Below are 9,785 nucleotides of genomic sequence, written 5' to 3' on the forward strand. Positions count from 1 at the left end.
GCAAATTTGGGTCCATATCCAGGGTACGGAGCCATGCCAGGCGGCGCATGGCCACCGAGAAGGCGGACACTCGAGAGGCGAGCTCAAATGCGTCATATACAGCATGGAAGAGGTAGAGACGCAGTTGGGACAAATTGGACATAAAAGCCCCAAAATCCTCTTTATGGGAATCCGGCATGACTCCATAAAACCTCGGCAACGACTTCACCATCTGTCTCAAATAAGACGAGAAGGTGAATGCGTAATTTAGGACCCTGGTCGCCATCAAAGAGTTGGAATAGAGGCGACGACCAAACTTGTCCAAGGTCCGTCCCTCCCGTCCGGGGGGAACTGCCGCAGAGACCCTGGAAGGCTGCGACTTCTTCAAAGCCGACTCCACCAGTAGGGACTGGTGGGACAGCTGTGCCTTATCAAAGCCCTTGCACGGAACAGTGCGATATTTGGACTCCATCTTAGAAGGCACCGCTGTGACTGTAAGAGGGGAGTCAAGGTTCCTCAAGAAGGTCTGGCTAAGAACCTTATTAAGAGGGAGCCGAGGTGTCTCTCTGGGGGGAGAGGGTAAATCCTGCTCCTCCAAAAACTCCTTGGTGTACTGTGATCCTGCTCCCAGATCAAGGTCCAAAGCCCTTCCCATATCCAGAACGAATCTAGAGAAAGAGGAGGGCTTTGAAGGTGGAGAGGGAGATCGAGACGAGCGCCTCGCCAAGAAGGAAGGAGAAGCCTCGCGTGAGTAACGAGGTTCCCTTCCCGTGCCAGACCCCGAACCCCAAGAAGCCGCCCCGAGCGATCGAGGCAGGGTCGGGGACCGCCCATGCCCCGAGGAACCCCTTCGGGAAGTCCCCGGGGTATGGGGCACCGAGGCACGCCCCTTTCGTATTGGCGAAGAGTTCCTCGAGCACTCAACCTCAGACGAACGGAACAGCCTCGGATTATCGAGGCGTACTTCGGAGACCCGCAGGGTCTCGGCCCCGGTCGGCGAGGAGAGACCCGCCCGAGGCCGACCCGAGGGCGAGGAACCCCGGGAGGACCTCGACGAGGACGAAGAGGAAGAGATCCTCCGAACTCGCCGCACCTTGTCCCGAGGCCGCACACTCCGCTCAGGCTGGTCAACCGAGGCCGAGGGCAAGGTCGGGGCCAAGGCCGAAACCCCCCCCCGGGCCCGAAGTCGAGGGCACCGAGACCGAAGTCACCGACGCCGGGGCAGCCGAGGCCGAAGCCTGCTGAAGGTGCGTGATGGCCCCGGACAGCTCCGAGGCGATAAGAGCCCGGAGCAAGTCCTGGAAGACGGGAACCCCCATCATAGTGGGCAGATCCGGGGCCGTCAGGTGCTCCCTCGAGGGGACCTCGGTAACGAGTATTCCCGCGGGGCACCCGACTTCGGCTCTCGGGGCGGGGCCGAGGACGACCCACCCGCCCCCGCCGAGGAACTCGAGGATGGCTTCTTCGAGGCTGAAAGTGAAGAAGGAAGTGAGGACTTACCCTTCGCCGACTTCGGAGTCGAAGACACCGGCTTTGACGTCGAGGGCTCCCGGGGCGAGGACGAAGGAGTCGAGGCCGAGGTCAAGGCCGGTGCCGAAGCCAAGGCCGACGTCGAGGCCTTCCCCGCCACGGGGTCCACTGCAAAGAGCTCCGCCATGCGAGCCTGACGGCGGCGGAGAGCTCTCCTCTGAAAAGTGGAGCACCGGGAACAAGTGTCGGTGGGGTGCTCAGGGCCCAGACAACGCAAGCACCACCGGTGAGGATCGGTAATAGAAAGAAGCCGATCGCACCGGGTGCACTTTTTGAAGCCCGTCACAGGATGGGACATGGGCCCAAAAACCGGCCGGGAACAAGCGAGGTCCCGCGGCCGCGGCTACCGGGAGCCCCCGGAGCCGAACGAAAAAGATTTTTTTTTTTTTTTTTCGACGAAAACTGAAAGAAATAAAAAGAACAAAAAAGAGAAACACAGCGACCGAGTCAAAAAAGAGACACAGCCGCGGTGACAGAAGGCAAAAACTAAGAGCACAATTTCCACAGGGCTTCTGGCTCCGCGGAAGAGAATGAACTGAGGACCACGAGGTGGGGATGCGCCCTCTAGTGGGCAAGAAGGCATGCACATGCGTGGTGCAGTGTAGCAAACTTGAAACTTCAATCAAGTTTGCTTGAAAAGCTGTCCGCGCTGGGGCTCCGTAGATGACGTCAACCACATGTGAGAATATCATGCCTGCTTGTCCTGGGATAAAGGGAGCGTTAAATGAGGATAAAGCAATCGCCGACAAACTGAACACATTTTTTGTGTCTGTATTTACCGAAGAAGATGTACACAGGATACCGGAACCCATCAGGCTATATGCTGGAAATGAAGACGAAAAACTGATAGGATTGATGGTCAATCTAGAGGAGGTGTGTAGGCAGATTGATAGGTTTAAGAGCGATAAATCCCCGGGACCGGATGGTATCCATCTGAGGGTCATCAAGGAACTGAAAGGGACCATAGCTGAACTGCTTCAACTAAAAGCCAATCTGTCAATCAAATCGGGAAAGATTCCGGAACACTGGAAGGTGGCGAATGTTACGCCGATCTTCAAGAAAGGTTTGATGGGAGATCGGGAAACTACAGACCGTTGAGTCTGACCTTGGTACCGGGAAAGATGGTAGAGTCGCTGATAAAGGACACGGGCTGAGGACCAGTCAGCACGGTTTTAGCAAAGGCAGATCGTGTTTGACGAACTTGCTGCACTTCTTTGAGGGAGTAAACAGACAGATAGACAAGGGCAACCCAGTCGACACTGTATATCTGGATTTTCAGAAGGCGTTTGACAAGGTTCCGCATGAACAACTACTCGGAAAATTGCAAGCCATGGAATTGAGGGTGAAATACTCACATGGAATAAAAACTGGCTGGATCATAGGAAACAGAGAGAGGGGGTAAATGGACAATACTCGGACTGGAAGAGCGTCACCAGTGGGGTGCCACAGGGCTCGGTGCTTGGACCCGTGCTCTTCAACATCTTTATAAATGATCTAGACATTGGTACGACGAGTGAGGTGATTAAATTTGCGGACGATACAAAGGTATTCAGAGTACTGAAGACACAGGGGGATTGCGAAGATCTGCAATGTGACATAATCAGGCTCGAGGAATGAGCATCAACATGGCAGATGAGGTTCAACGTGGATAAGTGTAAAGTGATGCATGTAGGTAACAAAAATCTTATGCATGAATACAGGATGTCCGGGGCAGTACTTGGAGAGACCTCCCAGGAAAGAGACTTGGGAGTTATGATCGACAAGTCGATGAAGCCGTCCATGTAATGTGCTGTGGCGGTGAAAAGGGCAAACAGAATGCTAGGAATGATAAAGAAGGGAATCACGAACAGATAGGGGAAGGTTATCATGCCGCTGTACCAGGCCATGGTGCGCCCTCACCAGGAGTACTGCATCCAGCATTAGTCGCCGTACATGAAGACGGACACAGTACTACTCGAAAGGGTCCAGAGAAGAGCGACTAAGATAGTTAAGGGGCTGGAGGAGTTGCCATACACTGAAAGATTAGAGAAACTGGGCCTTTTCTCCCTCGAACAGAGGAGATTGAGAGGGGACATGATCGAAACATTCAAGGTACTGAAGGGAATAGACTTAGTAGATAAGGACAGGTTGTTCACCCTCTCCAAGGTAGGAAGAACAAGAGGGCATTCTCTAAAATTGAAAGGGATAGATTCCGTACGAACATAAGGAAGTTCTTCTTCACTCAGAGAGTGGTAGAAAACTGGAATGCTTTTCTGGAGTCTGTCTTAGGGGAAAACACCCTCCAGGGATTCAAGACAAAGTTAGACAAGTTCCTGCTGAACCAAAACGTACGCAGTAGGTAGGGCTAGTCTCAGTTAGGCGCTGGTCTTTGACCAAGGGCCGCCAAGTAAGTGGACTGCTGGGCACGATGGACAATTGGTCTTACCCAACAGTGGCAATTCTTATGTTCTTATGCCAGAGGTTGTGATAAGAGTGGATAGCACAGCTGGTTTTAAGAAAGGTTTGGACAAGTTCCTGGAGGAAAAGTCTATAGTCTGTTATTGAGAAAGACGTGGGGGAAGTCCCTGCTTGCCTAGATCGGTAGCATGGAATATTGCTACACCTTGGATTTTGGCCAGGTACTAAGGACCTGGATTGGCCACTGTAAGAATGGGCTACTGGGCTTGATGGACCTTTGGTCTGACCCAGTAAAGTTATTCTTATGTTCTAATATCATCTGCTTTGCAGAGGCCCTGATGAGGTAACGCAAAAAAATCTGCCAGATAAACCAATCCCGACTCCATGGCCTGAAAACTGCCTGCAGCCTGAGTATCCAAAAGAGAAGAAACAGCATCAACTACCTACTATACCCAGCTTGAGTTGCATAAGAACTACAAATTCCCGCTTGAAGTAAAAGAGCCAAAACTTCAAAAGACCACCTCAGGGAGGACTCCAGTTTCCTAACTTGAATGACCTTGAGAGCTCTCTCTCTTCCACAGACTGAGTAGCTTTCTTGGTTACTACCACCAACAAGGTATCCATCTTGGCAATTTAAACTGCTCCAGCCCATCATAGGACACAGGCTTAGCATGCCATGGAACATGCCACTCTAAGACTGCAGGCAAGTGTAGCCTTTTGCGCAGTTAGTAGTTTTTGCAGTGCCTCCTATACTAAAAAATTCTTAGGAGACTTCCTTGTACTGGTCATCTTAGGAACAGCCATAGCCATGCCCTGGGGCTCCAGAATTGCTATGATAAGGTCCTCTAGTGTATTGGTAATAAAGCCAGTCAACTCCCTCCTATGCAATATAGGGTCAACAGACTCATTTTGCACAACCTCCCCCTCCTTTCAGCTCCTCATACAGCAAATACTGCACTGAAGCTGCAGAAATGCCCTATTCTGACGGGCTAGGCCATGAAAACCTTCCTCTTCACAAATTCAGCTCCATGAAAAGTCCAAACCTAAATGATCTCAGATAAACTCATCAACTAGGCCATAACTCTAAGTTTGTCACCAAAGCATGTATAGTTAATTAGTGTAACTTGGATGTTCATATCTACTATAGCATGAAAGCTTGAAAGCTAGAAGGATGCTAGGGTGCATAGGGAGAGGTATGGCCAGTAGAAAAAAAGGAGGTAATTATGCCCATGTATAAGACTTTGGTGAGACTTCATTTAGAATATTGTGTACAATTCTGGAGGACCCACCTTCAAAAAGATATAAAAAGGATGGAGTCGGTCCAGAGGAAGGCTACTAAAATGGTGTGGTCTTCATCATTGTATGGGGACAGACTTAAAGGCAGGAGAGGGGAGATATGTTAGAGATATTTAAATACGTATGAAATGTAAATGCGCATAAGTCAAATCTCTTTAATTTGAAAGTAAATTCTGGAATGAGAGGGCATAGGATGAAGTTAAGAGGTGATAGACTCCGGAGTAATCTAAGGAAATACTATTTTAAAGAAAGGGTGGTAGATGCATGGAACAGTCTCCCAGAAGACATGGTGGAAACAGAGACTGTGTCTGAATTCAAGAGGGCCTGGGATAAGCATGTGGGATCTCTGAGAAAGAGATAATGGTTACTGCGGATGGGCAGACTAGATGGGCCATTTGGCCTTTATCTACCATCATGTTTCATGTTTCTATAGCTATACCCAATATAACGAGCCAATGTTGTGATTGTATTGGTACCAATCTACAATTCAACAAAAGAATATCTAAATAGTTTTGTTCCAAAAATGTTTCTCAAGCAAAAGCACAACTGGAACTAAATGTCTCACATTTATGTCTTTAACAGTCAAATGACCAGGTCCATTCACATCATCATAGGAATAGCACACCCTGGTAAAGCCATCAAAAGAAAAGACAACCATTAAATGAGAGAGAAGGCAAGAGAACATAAAACATCTTACCTCTATCCTCCATACAGTTCCAGTTTTATCTTTCCACAAATTACAGCTCACCCCAATGTGCAGGACCTTCTTGTGCACGTTCATTAGGTGTGACCGCTCCTTGGCTAAAATTTAAACCCAAAATATTCCAAGATGAAGGTTGGGGTGACAGTCATATGATCACTTTTCTCTTTAAATGAGGCTGATTTTCACCGAAAACATGGTGATGCCCTTGAGACACATGTACTTTTAAAGCATAGCTGCAAAATATATAATAACAGCATTAACGTGTATTTAAATGCATTTTAATGCAGCCTGCACTGAAAAACCATTTGGGCATTCAATGCACAATAACATGCACAGAAAGCTGGCTCTAACCCCCTTTTAATGCTGATGTTAGCTTTGAGCATCGATCCCCCAAACATCCTCCGCAGTCCTGAGCCCATCTCAAACAGCCACTCCCTCCCCACAGTGGTTGTCAATGATTTATTGTGACCCAGATGTAATTTGGCACTATGGGGGCATAGGTTGTATCTGTGAGAAAGCTATTGGGAGAAGCAGTAGGACTAATTTGAGGGCTAGTGGAGCATACAGTAGTTTAAAAACTATTTTATCCTGTTCTTGACTTGCTATGTTTTAGTCTAAGTTCCTATACTACAAGAACTAGAACTCTTTTTCCCACTGCCATCATTTGGGAGGGGGGTCTTTTCCTGGAACAAATCCGATTTAACCTGTTTTCAAGCTCATTTTCTCTTAGACCAAGTTTCATCTTACCACTACTATTTATCACTTCTATAGCACTGAAAGGCATAAGCAGCACTGTACATTTTTACATTAAACAGATGATCCCAGCTTGGAAGAGCTTACAATCTAACTTGGACAGATAGACATGACATATAGGGTTGGGGATGCAGAACCCAAGGTGAAAGGAGTTAGGAATCAAAAGCACTCTCCAAGAGGTGGGCATATATTTATAGACTATCCCTGTTCAAAAGAACTTACAATCTAACTTGGACAGACAGACATGACATAGAGGGCTGGGGATGCAGAACCCAAGGTGAGAGGAGTTAGGAGTCGAAAGCACTCTCCAAGAGGTGGGATGACATTTATAGACTGTCCCTGTTCAGAAGAGCTTACCATCTAACTTGGAGAGACAGACATGACATAGAGGGTTGGGGATGCAGAACCTAAGGTGAGAGGAGTTAGGAATCAAAAGCACTCTCCAAGAAGTGGGCTGACATAGACTGTCCCTGTTCAGAAGAGCTTACCATCTAACTTGGAGAGACAGACTACATAGAGGATTGAGGATGCAGAACCCAAGGTGAAAGGAGTTAGGAATCAAAAGCACTCTCCAAGAGGTGGGCATATATTTATAGACTATCCCTGTTCAAAAGAACTTACAATCTAACTTGGACAGACAGACATGACATAGAGGGCTGGGGATGCAGAACCTAAGGTGAGAAGAGTTAGGAGTCAAGACAGTCCCTACTCGAAGAGCTTACAATCTAACTTAGACAGACATGACATAGAGGGTTAGGGATGCAGAACCCAAGGTGAGAGGAGTTAGGAGTCGAAAGCACTCTCCAAGAGGTGGGATGACATTTATAGACTGTCCCTGTTCAGAAGAGCTTACCATCTAACTTGGAGAGACAGACATGACATAGAGGGTTGGGGATGCAGAACCTAAGGTGAGAGGAGTTAGGAATCAAAAGCACTCTCCAAGAGGTGGGCTGACAGAGAATGTCCCTGTTCAGAAGAGCTTACCATCTAACTTGGAGAGACAGACTACATAGAGGATTGAGGATGCAGAACCCAAGGTGAAAGGAGTTAGGAATCAAAAGCACTCTCCAAGAGGTGGGCATATATTTATAGACTATCCCTGTTCAAAAGAACTTACAATCTAACTTGGACAGACAGACATGACATAGAGGGCTGGGGATGCAGAACCTAAGGTGAGAAGAGTTAGGAGTCAAGACAGTCCCTACTCGAAGAGCTTACAATCTAACTTAGACAGACATGACATAGAGGGTTAGGGATGCAGAACCCAAGGTGAGAGGAGTTAGGAGTCGAAAGCACTCTCCAAGAGGTGGGATGACATTTATAGACTGTCCCTGTTCAGAAGAGCTTACCATCTAACTTGGAGAGACAGACATGACATAGAGGGTTGGGGATGCAGAACCTAAGGTGAGAGGAGTTAGGAATCAAAAGCACTCTCCAAGAGGTGGGCTGACAGAGAATGTCCCTGTTCAGAAGAGCTTACCATCTAACTTGGAGAGACAGACTACATAGAGGATTGAGGATGCAGAACCCAAGGTGAAAGGAGTTAGGAATCAAAAGCACTCTCCAAGAGGTGGGCTGACATAGACTGTCCCTGTTCAGAAGAGCTTACCATCTAACTTGGAGAGACAGACTACATAGAGGATTGAGGATGCAGAACCCAAGGTGAAAGGAGTTAGGAATCAAAAGCACTCTCCAAGAGGTGGGCTGACATAGACTGTCCCTGTTCAGAAGAGCTTACCATCTAACTTGGAGAGACAGACTACATAGAGGATTGAGGATGCAGAACCCAAGGTGAAAGGAGTTAGGAATCAAAAGCACTCTCCAAGAGGTGGGCATATATTTATAGACTATCCCTGTTCAAAAGAACTTACAATCTAACTTGGACAGACAGACATGACATAGAGGGCTGGGGATGCAGAACCTAAGGTGAGAAGAGTTAGGAGTCAAGACAGTCCCTACTCGAAGAGCTTACAATCTAACTTAGACAGACATGACATAGAGGGTTAGGGATGCAGAATCCAAGGTGAGAGGAGTTAGGAGTCGAAAGCACTCTCCAAGAGGTGGGATGACATTTATAGACTGTCCCTGTTCTGAAGAGCTTACCATCTAACTTGGAGAGACAGACATGACATAGAGGTTTGGGGATGCAGAACCTAAGATGAGAGAGTTAGGAGTCAAGACAGTCCCTGCTCGGAAGAGCTTACAATCTAACTTAGACAGACATGACATAGAGGGTTGGGGATGCAGAACCCAAGGTGAGAGAGTTAGGAGTCGAAAGCACTCTCCAAGAGGTGGGCCTTGAACACTGCCTGAGACGGAGCCCACTGTAGGGATTCAGGCAGCTTGTTCCAAGCATAGGACGCAGCAAGGCAGAAAGGACAGAGTCTGAAGTTGGCAGTTGAAGAGAAGGGCAGAGATAGGAGGGGTGGGGGGGATCATAGGGGGAGATAAGTGAAGAGGAACCGTGAGGGGCAGCTGAGGGAGGTCAGGAAGAGGAGCTTGAATTGTACAGTATTGAGAAGCCAAGAAGTGAGTTTAGGAGAGGGAACAGCCATGCCCCTTCCTCGGAAGAAAAAGCACGAGGAGAAAGGGGAGCAGTCAGGTGGCAACGAGCCTGGGATTTACCTGCAGCTCACCGCGCCCTCCTTCCCTTCACTGCCGGCTTCCTCCGTTACTACAACAACCAACCGTTGAAGGGCGCAGGCGCAGCCCGCCAAGCGGCACTTCCTCTGCGTCACTTCCGCTTCCCTGCACCGGCTTTTCCCGCCCGGAAAGGCTGAGCTGGGAGAGTCGTTCGCTAGAAGGGGATCCCGGAACGGCAGGCGGGGGCGCACGTTGGGAAGAAAGGGCGGTATAGGAAAAGACTGATTGGGCCGTGCTAGTGCGCGTATGAGGAAGGTGGGGCCGCCGCCTCCTTTTTCCTTGTGGTGAGCGCGAGGGGGCGGGGCCGCTTTCTCCCGTCTACTGTCGATGCTAAGTGCGGGCAGGGGGCGGGGCCGTCGTTGCCTTCCTGCGATTGGTGCTGCTGAGCGCGCGTGTGAGGAGAGAGGGTGGGGCTGCCTTCTCCCTTGTGGCGAGCGCGAGGAGGTGGGGCCGCTTTCTCCGGTCTACTGTAGGTGCTAAGCGC

The 9,785-nt window shown here is 49.1% G+C and overlaps 1 protein-coding gene across 3 annotated transcripts in view; it reads right to left on the minus strand.

The window, feature by feature from the left end:
* Positions 1-9,422, minus strand: part of TTLL5 (tubulin tyrosine ligase like 5) — a 602,590-nt gene extending 593,168 nt beyond the window's left edge. For all 3 annotated transcript variants that reach the window (XM_033951293.1, XM_033951292.1, XM_033951290.1), the window contains exons 1-2: positions 9,284-9,422; positions 5,900-6,003 (exon numbers count right to left, since the gene is read on the minus strand). The gene's annotated coding sequence lies outside the window, so the exon portion shown is untranslated. The remainder of the gene's footprint in view (positions 1-5,899; positions 6,004-9,283) is intronic.
* Positions 9,423-9,785: the final 363 nt, after the last annotated feature.

This window comes from Geotrypetes seraphini, chromosome 7, assembly GCF_902459505.1.
Source record: "Geotrypetes seraphini chromosome 7, aGeoSer1.1, whole genome shotgun sequence".
Classification (NCBI taxonomy): Eukaryota; Metazoa; Chordata; class Amphibia; order Gymnophiona; family Dermophiidae; genus Geotrypetes; species Geotrypetes seraphini.